Source organism: Trematomus bernacchii, unplaced genomic scaffold (genome assembly GCF_902827165.1).
Source record: "Trematomus bernacchii unplaced genomic scaffold, fTreBer1.1, whole genome shotgun sequence".
Taxonomy (NCBI): domain Eukaryota; kingdom Metazoa; phylum Chordata; class Actinopteri; order Perciformes; family Nototheniidae; genus Trematomus; species Trematomus bernacchii.
Window position 1 is genome coordinate 8100999 of NW_022987477.1, and position 16374 is coordinate 8117372.

The following is a 16374-nucleotide window of genomic DNA, read 5'->3' on the forward strand; positions in this document are numbered from 1 at the left end:
TATAACACAGCTATTTTTTACTAACATTCACAACATTCCCTTGGTTTTAGCACCATGGAGAGGGCTGGGTGAGATTATTAATATGACACTTTGACTTGCTTTTCCTCAATGTAATGCTTCACATTTTGTATCGTGATTGTGATCCCGTTGCTTTATTATCAGTGTCGCCAGATTTTAGCACCATGGACAGGGATCGCGTTATAGTATGGGAATTTTACCGCTGCGATGACCAGCCCCACTGTAAAATCCGACAGGCATAGCCCTTCATTCCTCATAAGAGAACAGAACATGCCGTGCATACACGCTCGTGCTTCTGAATGGAATGGAAGCATGTCCGGATCCCTCCGTGGCGCTGACATCGACTGAGCTCTGCATCTTTAAAACGGGAGAAAAAAAAAAAGCCAAAGAAAACACACAGGCAGTTCAGTCATAACTGTGGGACGATAAGGACTACCTCTTTTTACTTTTGGAGAGAGCCAAGGCGTTAGGGAGAGCATTCAGCATCAGCTGTTCAACACTGGGCTTTCATTGCTGGAAGTCGAGGCTGACTCAGTCACATGACGAGCTGGAGGCAGAGATCTAGAGAAAAGGCACAGCATTTCGGCTTGAACCGCCATACTGTATTTTGAGCCATATCACATTTTTATTGCAACATTTTACTCCCGCTCGGTGAGTACATTTCCAATGGCTTTTTTGTAAGCATTTTTTGTCTTTTTAATTGCCCCCTTTTTTATTTTTACTCCTTTTGCTGGTGTTTGAATTGAGCATTGACATGGTGGTTTTGAGCGTTTTTCAAATCCAGGCTTCAAGTTTTTAGCATGCAGTTATTCTGACCGAGAGTGCCAACAGGGTAATCGGTGCGGTATCGCTCGTGAGAGAGCCTTTACTTGCTTGCAGTTTTGTTTCGAGGGTCGAAACCAAGCAGCTTTTGTCAGTATTGAGATTTTTCAAACAATTTGTTGGTGGTTTTGAAACATTTTTATTTTTTGTTTCTGTCGACTTTTGCTGTTGCTATGCTTTGGTTTGCATTGTGCAGTGTTGTTTGTTGCCTTCGAGTTTTGTGATTTTGATGTGTCGGTGAATCCCACCGCCCTTGCTTTTACTTTATTCTTCTTTTCTTTATAACAAGGAGTCATTTTTAAACGTTTTGACGTGATACTTTTCTTGCAGTTGAGCTCTCAGGTTTGTTGTTTTTGTGTTTCTCTCTTTTTTCGATTTCATTATACTTTTGCTGGTGGCAGTGTCAAGTATTTTTGGATGCTGGGTGGACGAGGGGAGTTTTGATTCTTGTGGGAGTTCAATGCGTTTTTGTTTTCTGTTTCAACGAGGATGAACAGACATTTTCCCCTTTACAGGTATATATATAATATGAGTGAACACGTTTCTGTATTAACAATAAAGAACAAGGTGATATAAATATGCACCTGTGGCTGACGAGTTATTTTTGTAAGGCCAGTCAAATTGCTTATTAAAAAAGGCATTCTTTATCAATGTTATCTGAAGGTTATCTGATATGATCGTAATGCATTCCAAAATACAAAAAATCAGTGATGCGATCAACAATTCAAGAACAAGGATTGGATTACATGTCGTTGATCACAATGTGTTCCTTGTTTTGAGTTCAACAATCTTCAAGCCACCGCAGCTGAGGAGTAAATGTAAGTAGCAACATGCAGGTCCCTCGGAAGGATGCACTATAGCCACCGAAATGATTTCCCGCAGATAAAGTATAACAACTCCATCCATACCGGACTTGCAGGGGCAGATATCACAATTCCATTTGCTGCAGCATGCTTTAACTGCATCAGGCTACGCTACGGGAAAATATTATAAAAAATACAATTTCCACTACAGGATGTGAAGTACACTTTAAGTGCCCCCCTTATTGCTGGACACACTCAAATCGGCCTATATCCATAAGTACTCTTGGAATGGACAAATCTGATTTCGCAGGAAAGGAATAGGGCCACTGACAGGACTAAAAGAGGATTTATGGTGCATTAATCCTCCAAGAGCAAGGTTTAACTTCAGATTAAAGGTTTGCTTTAGGACATGCAAACATGAGTAAATAGTTGTCTTAAAAAAGGAAATGGATCGCATTATATGTCTGTGTTCAGTAGGCTACACTATATACTTCTGGTTATTTTCGTTTACTAATGCAAGGATGTGCTATATTAACATTTCTAAATGTCCAAGGACCTTCCGTCTAGTGAGTATAAAGTCAAAAAGTACTGCTTTATGAACCTTATCTGACTTTTGTCTGGACTAATCTTTTTTGTATCTAACGTTCTGGCTTCAGTATCAAACAGAACTTAACATCTGATGAATTTGCTTCATTTTGATCCATAAGTATTCACTTTTACAGAACAAAAGGTTTTATTAGTGCAATATTGTAAGCCTATAAATACATGGGGGTGGATCATAAAGTCTGGGTATAGACCGTTAAGTCCCCCGGTGTCATTAAACAAGCTAAGGGGGGAGATCAGAATCAGTAGAGTTTAATGTTGGGAAATGATAAATGTTGAATGCAGAGCTAGGTAGGCAAAGTTTTAATAAGACAAAGTGATAAGAGCAATTAAGATAATACGTTTGATCATGTATTGGGAAGCTGTTATCATGTATTGACTCCCCTGTCTCCTCTTCAAATATATGCTGCTCATAAAGCAGCTGTAGATCAAGACCCACAGGGAGGTATAATGGTTTTAAAGTTGTGAAACAAACAGGTTTAATAGCCTTTGCATTCAGTGTTTGCTCACAGAGCTTTCATTAAACAGATGTAGGTGTCAATGTATCAGTGTTATTTGTTAGGAGGGGTGATAGAAATAAACCATTATTATGCTGCTTTGATTTAAAGCATTATTCACGATTAAACAACATCTGATTCTTCAAACAAAGTGCTTAAAAAACAAAAACAAAGATTCAGTCATTAATAATTAATCACATTTAACAAGTGAAAGAATGACTTCATTTTTCAAGGCCTTTATTTCAAGCCACCCAGCTCATTATGGAGATATGCTTATTTATAAAAACGTCTTCAAGGCAACACACTTTGCTCTTGTTTATCTCGGCAGAATGAATCACCAACATGGTGCTAAATCTGATCTACATGACTTTTTTTAGATGTGTTAATTGCAAGACTTATTCAACGTCTTATTTTTAATAACGCTTGAACATCATGTGACGTTTCTTTCCGCCCCCTAGTTGACAGGGCTGCTGGACGTGTCTCCCGCTAAGCATTATGATAGCTTCTATTACTTCCTGCGGTGTTGTGTCTCCCCTCCAGGCAGGCGTCCTGTTATCTAGGCCAAGGCAGACCTGCACAGGAGACTTACAGAGAAATATGATAGCTCATGAATGGATATACCTTTGCTACCATGAATAAAACATCAGGCAAGAGCAAATTGTGTACACTTAGTATATGTTTAACTGTGTACGGCTGAATGTGTGAGTGTTACAGCAGTTAAGGTGTCAGCAACACAGAGTCGGACAAATGTAAACATAATTGATACGCTATGTGTTGCATATGTTACACATATGTTGTGTTGTTAATATGTTGGATTCAGCATGGTATGAACACTGTAATCCATATTGATACATTTTACAAGCCCAGATGCATCTTCTGTTGAATTTTTAACAAGCTTCTCAGTGTCTACTATTACGCACACCCTTTACAATCAGAATCTGAGGCTTAAGAAGTTGTAGAAAAGAACCACACTTTAAGACTGTTTTATAAAGATAATGGTTTTTTTCAGTCACCGTGAGATGTTGGAAGGGATTCTGAAAGAAGCTTAAAGTTATATAAGAAGCAGGAGCAGAGCTTTAGTGGGTTTATTGGCCTTCTTCTTCCATATATGCACAAAGGGAGTTTAACGTTTCATAGCAGATGCCCTTTTCCAACCTTACGTCAATCTCATGTCTGGCAGCTGCAAAGTCAATCTAAAGTTCACACTCATACTTAACATGTATCTGACGTAAGTGTCTTATTCCCTCTCTGTAGTGTTTTTAATCAGAACTCAGAATTCCTTTACCCATGGCTCTCAGCAGGGGGGGGGGGGAAGAAAGAAATAATGCATCTTTTCCTATTCTTCCTCCTTTCCTATTATGCTTTTTTGGTTTTTCCCCTTTCCCATAGTGTGTTATATAGGTCTTAGTGGATGTCAATGGTCAGCAAAGGCTGAAATCTTCTCTTCCAAAAACTCCCCCCCCCCCCCCCCCCCGGACTCCTTTGTTGACCTCCGCAACATAGTGACTTCACTACATAACACTCGCACTTCTATTGGCTATAGCACTCGTGATATGGCTAAGGGGCGGGACATCTCAAATCAGTTGAACAACACAACACAACAGAGCCGGCCAGCTAACCAATCAGCGCAGAGGTTTCAGACAGAGGGGGAAAAGAGGCAGGCAGCATGAGAGCTTTTTGAACATTAAAGCGTGTAAACATGTTACATTAGAGGCAGAATTTGAACCTGAAATGAGCATAATAAGGCCCCTTTAAATATATCAATCTAGAAAATAACGTGTGATTAAATTGGTTATTTTTGTGTTTTCATAATAATAAATACCTAATACAATGTTGATTATTGAATTGTTAATGCATTATATATTGTAAAGAAATCCTGTTACATTTTGTAGTTTGAGCAGTCTTTAATAGAAGATAAATAAAATATATATTCAATGTAATATTTTCTTTTCAGTTTTGTGCCAGCAGTACATTCTTTATGTAGCCTACGCAACACATTCCAGAGCAACATATTCACAAATGAGTTATTTCTGCTGCTATAGCTTGATTTGTTTTCAAATTAAAATATGAGCATTTAAATCAATTTAGAGCTTCTTCCATCAGGATATATGAAGCTGGAAACCCTTAACCATATCTACATAACCTGGCGCATACTAACACTGGCATGTACATCATGTTCCACTCTCTCCTCCTCCTGCTCTCTCCTCCTCCTGCTCCCCCCCCCCCACCACCAGATAAACAGCTTACCTTTGGCATGACTCATTCTCCTGAAATGAGCGTTAAGTATTTTACTGTCCTTTTCTGAAGCTGTTAATTTGATAAGTGCAGGGATCTCACACTTCATATTGTGGGCAATTAAACCCATATCTGAAGAATAGGGTCAGGCTGAATGACTTCCCACCGACGATTATTGGAATCATTTGAGTTATCGTGTCTCACTTAAATGAGCCTTCTCTACTGACATGTTATTACATAATTGCACTTCCATAATTCATCATGGAAGGGCCATTTTAGTTATATTTCATTAACATTTTTGTACTGAGCGTGTCGCTTCGTAACTAGATTACATGCTGATGAGGACATTCAGGTCATTGTATTTTTACTAATTATGATTTTAAGTGACATTTGATTGGAATTTGGAACATAACAGTGGCATAATGTCGTAGCTGCGTTGATTTGGGGTCGAATAATTTAAAAAAAGATACACTTTTCCTTAAAATTGATGGAAAACGTTTATAAAAACAGCTTCAAAATGATATTGCACTTACACAAAGCTGAGTAAGTATGCAACTGATGTGTTTCTGCATAAAGAATTGTGCGATGACATTTTCTATCTTCCTTTGATGTTCATGTTAACCCTATGCCAAAGAAAATGTCAGAAAGGAGGCATCGAAGTATACCTCTCCTTAGCTTTTAGAGACTTTCTCTGATAATGGCTGCCACTTATACATCCCAGTTATTTCACTCAGTTAAACCGTTCCTACAAAGCATACTTTCTGAGTGCATGTGTTTGCGTAAAAGGAATAAATCACAGCAGTAAAAATACAGTTTAAAAAATGTCCAATTAATCTGCAATTACTTTCCTTTTCCTTATCTAAAGCTCACAGAGAAATTACGTGTTCTAATTTTAGAAGGAATTAGGGTTCACACAGTCTGATAAGAAAGTATAACCTGAACTCACAAAGATAAAAGGATCCTTACATGTCACTTAACAGTGAAACTCTCTTCTAAAGTGAGTGGAGTTTGTACTACTTTGTCAGCTCAGTGTGCAGATATCGATCCAGCCGACCCGATAGCTTCCAGGGGACGTCTGTTTCAAGTCTATTCATCATATCCAATAGCATCTAATCACGCTGTTCATCAAATTACATTCAGCAGCAGCATCACATGGGATCAAAACATACAGAATTAGTTTTCAGATTACATTTACTGCAGATTCAGCGTCAATGCCCCTGATAGTATGTGTGTTCTTTTTCTTCTCAAAGTATAGATCCAGATAATGACTCTGTTTCTGTACGAGTTTGTTTCCTGAAACTAAACTTTTGGGCATATTAAAACAGTTTCTCCACATCTGTCAGTGGGGCACATCGTTAAAGTTTAATCCATAAGCAAAAGGACAACCGTACAAAAGGTCACTTGACAATTTTCTCTGCTTGTTACTGTCCTTTCTGAAATAATGGAAAGTCTGAGCTCGGGTTTGTATAGGCTTACGGAAATGTAATTTACATTTTTTGGAAGGACGTAACAATGTAACAAGACACCATCAAAAGCAGATCAAATAGCACGGTTTTATTTCTTTTCTGACCTGCGTATGCATTTAGTTTTTATCCCATTACACATCAATATAGTTGCCTTCAGATTCGTTTTTGAAAATATTATAGTTAAGGTCTCCAGGAAAAAAAGTGACAGCTTGCAATTACTTCTTTGATGCTGTTCATAACTTGTTTCCACATGATGCTATCTTCCCACTCATGTGCAACCATAGAATGTAGGAGAGCATAATACGCACAAACAAAACGTATACTATAAAATGCTAGGAGCAGCTTTTAAAAGATAATGAATACAAAAGATAAAATACAAAAATAAAAAGGTCTAAGATGTCAACTTGAAGAGTTTAGTATTTAGCTTGCACTTGGAAAAACATAATCAAAACATTCTATAAGGCATACTTAATTAATGTAACACTAGGATGCAAAAGCAGCTGTTCACAAATGACCTGGGCATTAATATAATAAGTGTACAAACATCATGCAGGAGGCACGTTAATTGGCGAAACATTTATTTAATGCTTGCATGAAAGTAATTCATTGATATTTAACAAGACCCAATGGCCCAAGGGAGGAGACAAAGTTTAAGATAAACATGAACACGAAGATCCTACTTCAGATGATTCTGAGTACAAAACAAACACACCTGAAACAAAAGTGGCAGAGGGGCTTCTAGAGCAGGTGGGGGATTCTCCAGATACTGCATAGAAGCAGCGAAGCAGATAATGTCCTGCCTAGATTACCTCAGGGACCCGATTACAGTGAAGCATCCTCTTCTGGGTCAGCTCCAGGCTGCTTCTGCTGGGATCAGCTGTTCTCACTGTCGTCCTGCTGGCCTCAGCTGTCTCTCACCTGCGTGGGACCAGTTGTGGAAGCATTGACACACTGAAGCCACAGTCTCAACAGGCACCATCAGAGGTGGGAAGTAGTGGAGTACAAATACTGTGTTACTCTACTTAAGTACATTTGTCTGGTATCAGTACTTTACTCCACTGACAACGTTTTACTTTGACTTCTTACATTTTCAAAACAGGTTAGTTACTTTAGTTTTAATCTGTGTTTGGTGGCGTGATCATTATTATTTAGAGTCATTGCGTGCCTATTGATTTGAACACGATCCGTGTATCCATAATTTCCTGGTCTTCTCTAAAGAAGAGCGACCAATGAAAACGTTGTCATGTTGCCGTTGTTCATCGAAACATTCATTAGCTAACAATGACATTATTGTTCTATTAATATAAAGGGAGGTCAGGTACTCTTTAAAACAGCTGGTAGTTATGGGTAATTTTTACTTAAGTACATTTCGAAGCCCATACTTCTTTACTTTTACTTGAGTAAAGAAGTTTAGTCACTACTTCTACTTTCACCAGAGTATTTTTAAACACGAGTATCTGTACTTCTACTTCAGTAAAGGATGTGTGTACTTTTGCCATCTCTGGGTACGATATACTGTGCCGTAAATCACGTGTAGCGACAGCTATATTTGAAGCCTTATTAAACGTTTTTTGTACATCTGCATCAGGACAATTTTCAGAAGCAAGGGAGTTTTATTTAAGGCACCTACTTGGCCACCTAACTGCTTTACTGTATATCCCTGGGCTGGAATCTCTGTTTGATGTGGTTGATGAAAAGAGACACAGAACCACTTGAAAGTGACACAAGACGACTGTGAAAAGAGGTACATGACAACAAGCAGACGCAAACAACCACAGACACAAAATAACTAGAGGAGAACAAGAAAGAAAAACATAAAGAAAGACAGAATTGGACGTGCAATGAGATCAAAAAGAAGAAAGGGGACTACAAACAAATGAAAATAATTGAAAAAGGACCCAAAACGATCACAAAGAGTCACCAAAAAGACATACAATCATTCAAAAGAGATGCAAAAGGACCACAAAGAGATTCTAAGTAACCCCAGGAGATGCTAAACTGACTGCAAAAAGAAAATAATCGACATAAAGAGGTATAGATCAACCAAAGGGACACACTAAGCGACTGTGAAGACACATACAAAGCCACACTATTTGTTAATTGTCAGCGCTGGAGAAAGTCAGAATGATCAAACTGCTATAGGGTTAAAAAACACTCAATCACAATAGTCCAAACACAGGATGCAGCGATGGTGACCTTGCAAAACGGTAACACACAGCTACCGGTGGTGGTGGGGGGGAGGAGACTCCCGCTGAGTTCTCTGGCCAATGGCGTGCTTATTACCAGAGTATACGTCCTGTGAGTCGGATTAGAATGTATTTCTCTTTCAGTCAGGCTTCATCGTTTGTAGTCTTGCGTCTCTTTCAGTCTTCGTGCTTATGTAGAAGGATGGGGGGGGGGGGCTTATAGATGTCTGCGCCCACAGGCCCAATGCTCATTATCCATCCACGTTCATAGGGACGTTTGGAAGAAGTGTCAGAGGTCGTAAAACGTTTAAGCTTGTATTCATAAATAAGGTCGCGTCACGTCTACACGCATATTAATTTTTAGCAACTCCGGCAGTTTGTGGTCACTGAGTGGGCAAAAGTACAAATCATTGATGTTGATTTGCTGTGTCTAGACACCAAACTTAAACCTACTTATATCATTTATCTGAGGGGTGAGAGGGAGAGAACTTTAATCACTTTGAAAAACATTAAGATAATGCAAACAAATGCTTTTAAGTCCTTGAAATCCTTTTATTTCTGAAGTTGTGTTTACACTGACCGCACATTTAATTAAAAGTGGCTTTTGAAGGTATTCAGATACTTCTTATCTAATGTAAAATGCATAAAATATATATCTAGGACAAACAATTCTAAACCAAGAATGATAATAGCAGTATCAGAAATATTGCTTTATTTTTTTATACTGTCACTCCTGTTTGAGTTAACCTTGTAAAAAAACTATAGATATTGATACCAGCCAAATACAGTTAGAAAAATACTAGGTGAAATACTGTAGGGCAAAACTAATTATACTAAATACGTAGAAACATAATTGCTTACATAAAATAACTGTAAATTGTGCAAAACAAGCTGCAACACACCAATGGAAAATACCCCTAATATTCTCAGTAATACATTTCAGACAGATGAAAAAAAAAAAGATATTTCAACACAGAGGCATCTTGACTCACATACTCACGAGGATCATGACCTCAATTTTCTGTGTCTGCCACCAGGAAAGCACAGGTGCACTCAAGGAGAGACGGCTAGCTAGCTTGCTAGCTATTGAGTTTGTGTACCCCTGAGGCGAAAAACATGTCCAGGGAGAAAACCTTTTATGTTTCTCTCGACAAACGGTTCACTCAGGGTTAGCGAGGGATTGTTGACGGTGATGGCTAGAATGGATTCCGCTGCACATTCAAACTTTGATTGAGCCTGACAGGGAATCCAGCACATACACAGACTTTTCATTCAAAGGGGTTCACATTTATTTAAATGTTGTCTGGCTTTGTCGAGGTGCTTTGGTCTGCTGCGCTTCCACTAACTAGGCGAAAATAATGTTTTTTTTCCAGTCAGCTTTTTGGTTTATCAGTATGGGACACAAAGTGAACCTTTAATCCCAATTGTGTGTTTTGAGTATATGCACACATCCCAGCAATTATGCATCCCTGACAGGTTTGCACGCTCTCCAGATTGAGATTAAGAATGGCAAATGCCTGACTGATTACACTCCACTATAGGCTACAGAGGCCCTCGGAGCTAAATCTGAGTTTAAAAAAAAAACATCTGTCTCGCTAAAGTGTTCTCTACTCACCAGTGTGTTTTTGTGTAAAAATAGAACATCATTTAATTCCCCACTTAGCCTCAAAAAGTAATCTTCTACTGAAACATTAATAGCCTGTTGACATCTCGCAGTGAGCCACAGTCAATCAGGTGGAGAGTGTAAATAAGGCTTCATTCTTCATATTGATTTTTCCTCCAGGTTTTGACATCAGAGGAAATCATGGAGCTCATTGCCGTGTGTTGTCGCAGATGCCAGCGGCTATTACAGCCTTTACTCCTGTTTCCATCCACTTTCTCTAATAAACATCATGAGTACACTCATCACCGTGCAGAGACAGGGTTTGGATTTCTGCCTCGTTCATTTGGGGGAAAACATCTTCCATTTATTACAACAGCACCTGAATCACTAAGGAAGTATGGCGTGGCATTATTAAAGGATATTGATTTTACTCAGTTCTTCCTCACGGTACATTGCAGCTTCCAGAATAATAACACATTTGTACATGTTTGTGTCACATATCCCACACAACCTTTTTGGTTTTGTGACCACTTTCTTAACCAGGTTTGGAAACATTGCCTGTGACTCAGACCGAAATAGATATCTTTAAATATGTATTAGTTAAGCAGGACAATACCCAGTAGTGGGACATACAGTACAGGCACTCCCATCAGCACAATGTTTTCCAAATTTGTTCTGCTAAAATTAATGTAATGCTAATTTATTTCAGAAAATGTTAACATACCTAAGCAGCACATTCAAACTAGATTTTGACACAAGAACTGTTTAGAACACAGGGTCTTAAAATTGGGGCTTATAGGGACTTCTCCTCCAAAGATAGGTGTACATATACCACTAAGAAAAACACGTTGTTATGATGGCCTGGATTACTTGCTCTGGCAAATGTTTTTGGGTGAGGGAAACGCACACATGTTTCCCAACAGAAGTTAAGGTTTTTGACGTTGTGGACGGTGAGCAAAAAGGGTAGGACTTTGATACCGGAGAACTATTTCATTCATGTGTCAGGCATCAATATTTTTGCAGTTTGCCAGATGCATTCATTAGCAATATTTCCTCATTATGTTACCAAATAGATTTATTATATTTCTTTTAAACTGCATCTTCGAGAATAGATATGGTAAATATGTAGCTAAAGCCAGCAGCTATCTTAAATTATGTAAACAGCTAACCTAGCTCTGTCCTAAATTTGGACAGATTATATTCAGAAATTATCACAAAATAACATGAGTAAAATGTAAAAACCAAAACACCTTGCTTAGGGAAACTTGTCCCAAGTGTTTGACCAGATAAAAAACAACAATAGAAGAAATATGATTGTAATCTATATAGATAGATAGATAGATAGATAGATAGATAGATAGATAGATAGATAGATAGATAGATAGATAGATAGATAGATAGATAGATAGATAGATTCAACATTGACGGTAATTCATTCCTTTTTTCAGAGCCATGGGAAACTAACTGCCAGGAAAATCAATTTATGTCAGTTTCTGACAAGGCAGTGGATGCCTGTGAATATATTTGTCAGAGGGAGATGTGTAGTCGTTGCGAGCCACAGGAGCCCCACAACTCTGTAACGCAGGTAGAGCCGTATTAGAGTTCTGCAACAATCGTAGGAGGTAAATGAACTAGGACATCTGCTTGAGTCTCTTCTTATTTATATACTCTAAAAGACACCTGTCAGTGACATCATCAGGGAGTACAAACATAATTAAGTAATCAAGAAGACACATTACATATGTAAATGGTATTAATTGCAGACATCAGTTTGAAATATTCATACAAATTAGTCACATCATTTAGGCAGGGATCTCTTCCCAGGCAGCGTAATCATTGAACTAATTAGGTCAGTCAATGCAAGTTGAAACAATTTGAAAAGCAATTTCAGATTCCAATTAATTATTGACTGAAAGAATGAGAGTGATTTAGGAAGTCAATATGTGAAGCAATAGCTAGGAAATCAATACGAGCTAAGTGAAGAAAACAGATTAAAAAAGACCTTAAAGCTTGAACCTCATCAGCTTTTAATTTTTTGCAATATGTGTCAGAATGTGTTTGTGCCAAGGTGACAGCATATGTGGATTTGTATAGTATGTGTGTTTGTGTTTTGGAAAGAAGTCTGTGAAATTATTTCGTGCTGTATAGCGTAAAATGAAAGCCATATACTGCCTTCATTTTTCGGATACAAAACAATGCACTTAAGAAAATGCATAACCAGCTGGAGAGCATACCTTGTTCAAAAACACACAAAACAAATCCACCTGATGCACTCAGCTACTGTAGCACTTCATGGTACTCAGGCACAGTGTGATATAACTGTACAAGTGTTGGCTAAATGGAAATGCAAACAACAAAGGTAACTGTTAAGGTAAACATAATTGTATTCTTTTAATCATTTACTACATTTAAACATACTATTAACACAGTAGCTTAGCAGGGAGGCGTGTGGTGCAGTGGATTGTGCGTTGGTGTTCGGATCAGAGGGTCACAGGTTCAAACCCCACTGCAGTCAGCATGTCGTTGTGTCCGTGGGCAAGACACTTCACCCCAAATTGCTCCTGTGGGGATTGCCCAAAGTATTGAGTATGTAAATCGCTTTGGATAAAAGCGGCTAACAAGTGACATGTAATGTAATTATGGATCGGGAGAGCTGGATTGATTTATTTGTAGATCATGGGAACATTATTTCATATTAAATGTTCTTCTAGAGTTTTTCAAAAATAAAAGTAGCATTGTCTTTGTTTGCACCATACAGTCTATATGCACTAAGGATGTAACCAAATATGTATACATTATTTAAATCACCAGATAATTCATGATACTTGTTTGCAGTCAAACGGTATTTGTCTTCTCTGATTAACACAAACTTGACACCACTTCTTTACAAACTAGATACAAAAATAAAAATGGTATTAGGTACTGTTCTATTCTTTAGATATCTAACATGTTTCTTTTGCTACACTATCATTAGAACATTAACAATGGAACGCCAGTGCACTGATAAGAATATGTGATGTGATGCCCTCAACTCTCTCCATTTCCAACACATTACCTCTATTCTCAGTATCCAGCTCCCCATGGGGCTGCCCATCTCTCCACCCTCAGAGATCCCACCAGAAGCCTCCAGAAAGACAGATGCTTTGTCCATTCAGTAATTACATTCCTCTGCCAGGGTCTTTGCAGGCTGATTATTTAGCTGTCTGTCTCCTTTCTCTTTATCTGTTGGCAAGCCACTTCTTCCATGTTAGCTCTGATTTGGGCACATTCACAGATAAGACTCCCATCCAGTAGCATCCTCCTGACTGTGTTAAACAATGAAAAGAGGTGAGAGGGATTGAACTGCCAGATTCAGGTTTATTTTAGCTCCCGTTCATGGGGGGGGGGGGGGGGGGGGGAAACAATCAACACTTTTATCACAACTGACAAATGAATACAAAGTGTTTAAATGCATTGGACATAATGCATTTATTAGAACGATACAAGAAGCATCTAAACAGTAACATATGGAGGATGTGCGTTGGTTAGCTGAAGCAATTAATCAATTCATGTGGCTTTTATTATCACAATACAACATGTTTACTGTGAAAACAATGGTAGTTCTTGGAAAATATGGAACAAATGCCTCTGGGGTTTATTTCTTGCCTTTATTTTCCATTTCTTGTTTGGGTTTAAATCACCAGCCGTTAGTGCAGATGGATAAAAGCAGAAATGTAATTCTAAACAAATTCTATGCACAGTCTCTCTTGTGGCTGTCGCTCTCGCTCACTCTACAGCCATCTCATCTTTTCTCCCTCGTTTTCTTTTGAGTTTCCAGTCTCCCAATCTTTGATTTTGACACACAGATTTGCCAACATCAGTCTTCAAGTGAAGGTGTTAGTATCCAGGGGCAACATGGAGAGCGGTTAGGTGCTACAGGAGGCATGAAGAGGTTGAAAGTGGCTCGCGCTAAAGACAGGAAGGAAAAGTAGAAGGTGGCGCTGCTGTTATTCACAAATTGCCAAGATCAATGTTTGAAGAACATATGGTGCAATTGCGGGAGATTATCCTGTTTCTGAAATCTCTTTTATACACATTTGAGCAGTTACCATCCAATTGCCTGAACAATAACTAAAAACACAGCTGCTCTAAAGAAGACTTATTTCTGGCTGCTATAAGAAGTAATGTGGAAATAGAAACACCACATGCATAAAAGGAAAAGCAAGGCACTTATGCGTTACCAGGGTTTTACTGCCTCCCTGCGATGCTATTGGTTGAACCTACTAAGTTCTGACGCACACGTGTCCAGCCTCTTGGCATAAAGCGCACGAGTGGGTGGAAGTGGAGAAGGTCCCTTTAATAATATTTATACTGACTGTCGCTTGTTAGTCAAAAGAAAAAAATGCTCCAAAACCAACAACACTTCTGTTGTTTTAATTAATTTCTATTCAGAGGCACTACAGGACATCTCCACATTGGCAGCTGACGGAAGGCCTTTGCTTGTGCTTCAGCTCTTACAATGTGTATGGACAACATTCTGGTTTTTGTTCACTCAAGGTTATAGTATATCTTCTTCATAGTTCATTTTAAAAGGGACATTTGATAGACATTTATATGTTGCAAATGTTTGCCTGTAAAGGACGTAGAGATGTTTCATGCATCTAAATGGCCATAAAATGTCAACTGAATAGGATTAGTCCATTATTTTAAGGCCTAAGACACAAGGCCGACGATTGGATGTCGGTTTCGCCGCAAAATGTGAGTTAGTTATTGCAACGTTGGCACCTGTCGGGACATTTTTCAGCCAATTGAGCATTATCAATTGATGGTGGAGCCCCTCAGTTAGATAAATGAGTTCCAGAAGGTTAGGGTTAGAGATGTTTTATGTGTTTAAATGGCCATAACATGTCAACTGAATAGGATCAGTCCATTATTTTAAGGCCTGAGACACCAGTTTCACCTAAAATCTGCGCTAGTTATCGCAACGTTGGCACCTGTCGTGAATTTCTTTGGCCAATTGAGCATTATGAATTGGTAGCGGAGCCCTTCAGTTGGGAGAAATTAGTTCCAGATGCAGATCAGCTTTTTCCCCCCTTTACGGTCGTTGTGCTAAGCTAAGCTAACTGTCTCTGGCAAGTGAAAAAGCATATTTCCCAAAGTGTCAAACTCAGCAGAGGATGGCTATAAGGGAAATACAACTCAAGACTAAATTAATTTTAGTTTGAAAATGTGAAAGTAATGTCCTGACATGTAGTAAAAAATATATGGCTTTCTCGTTATGGAAAGCGAGAAGCTAATACAATTGGAACACTGGTGGAGGAATTGAAAGTGTTAATTCTTTGATTTTCTTTTCTCACCAATTCCATCATAATCTGGTCATAAAACAGCTGAAAACCCCTTCAAACGAAGGGGATTTAAGTCTGAAATGCACGGGAAAGGAACAATTCAGATTAACTAGAGGGCCATTACGTTTTCTGAGTGGTGTGTGCAAACTAAATACAGATTCATTTTACCCACATCAGTGTTATATTGCCCAGAGCAGGTCAAATAATGTGCCAGCGGGGTTGCTTGGTTTGCCCATTTTTACTTCTCAGGCTCAAATATGAATATAAAGTTATCTTTTAATCCTCCATTGAATCATCCGGCCATTAAACTCTGATGAAATATAAGTCTTTCATTTCCTGTCAAGGTTGAAGATTTTTACTTTATATTTATCTTAGCACAAACTGATCAATAGATAGTAGTATAGCAACTAAATGTTGTATGGAATTCAAATTGCCGTATAGCATAATGGGAAATAAAGTCAAGTTCTTTGCTCAAAGTAAAGCAGTGAGATGACTCTTTATTTCTACTTTATTTAAACGTATTAAAAAGGATTTAGTAAACAGGATAAAGGATTATCCCTTTACTGCAGGTGAGGACATAAAAGGAAAATTGGATTGTAAAAGTGAATTATTTCCTCCATATCTTGCACTGGCCTGTGGAAAGAAAAATAAATGTAAAAAGTGAACCCCTCCTTAGATCTCCATCCAGGACTAAAACCAGAGGTGGGAAAAGTAGTCCGATCTTAAAGTGGACCTATCATGCTATATTTAAATGATATATTGTAGGGCCATACCTATATAAGGTATATTTATACGTTTCTGTTTTCAAAATACCAAA

General features: G+C 38.4%; 1 protein-coding gene across 5 annotated transcripts in view; it reads left to right on the top strand.

Moving 5' to 3' along the window:
* Positions 1 to 565: 565 nt before the first annotated feature.
* The window catches only part of LOC117494595 (RNA-binding Raly-like protein), a 109054-nt gene continuing 93245 nt past the window's right edge, over positions 566 to 16374 (top strand). For 4 of the 5 annotated variants that reach the window (XM_034145528.1, XM_034145550.1, XM_034145543.1 and 1 more), the window contains exon 1: positions 606 to 1355. The gene's annotated coding sequence lies outside the window, so the exon portion shown is untranslated. Of the gene's footprint in view, positions 1356 to 16374 lie in introns of all 5 variants that reach the window. The other variant, XM_034145535.1, reaches the window with a different exon arrangement.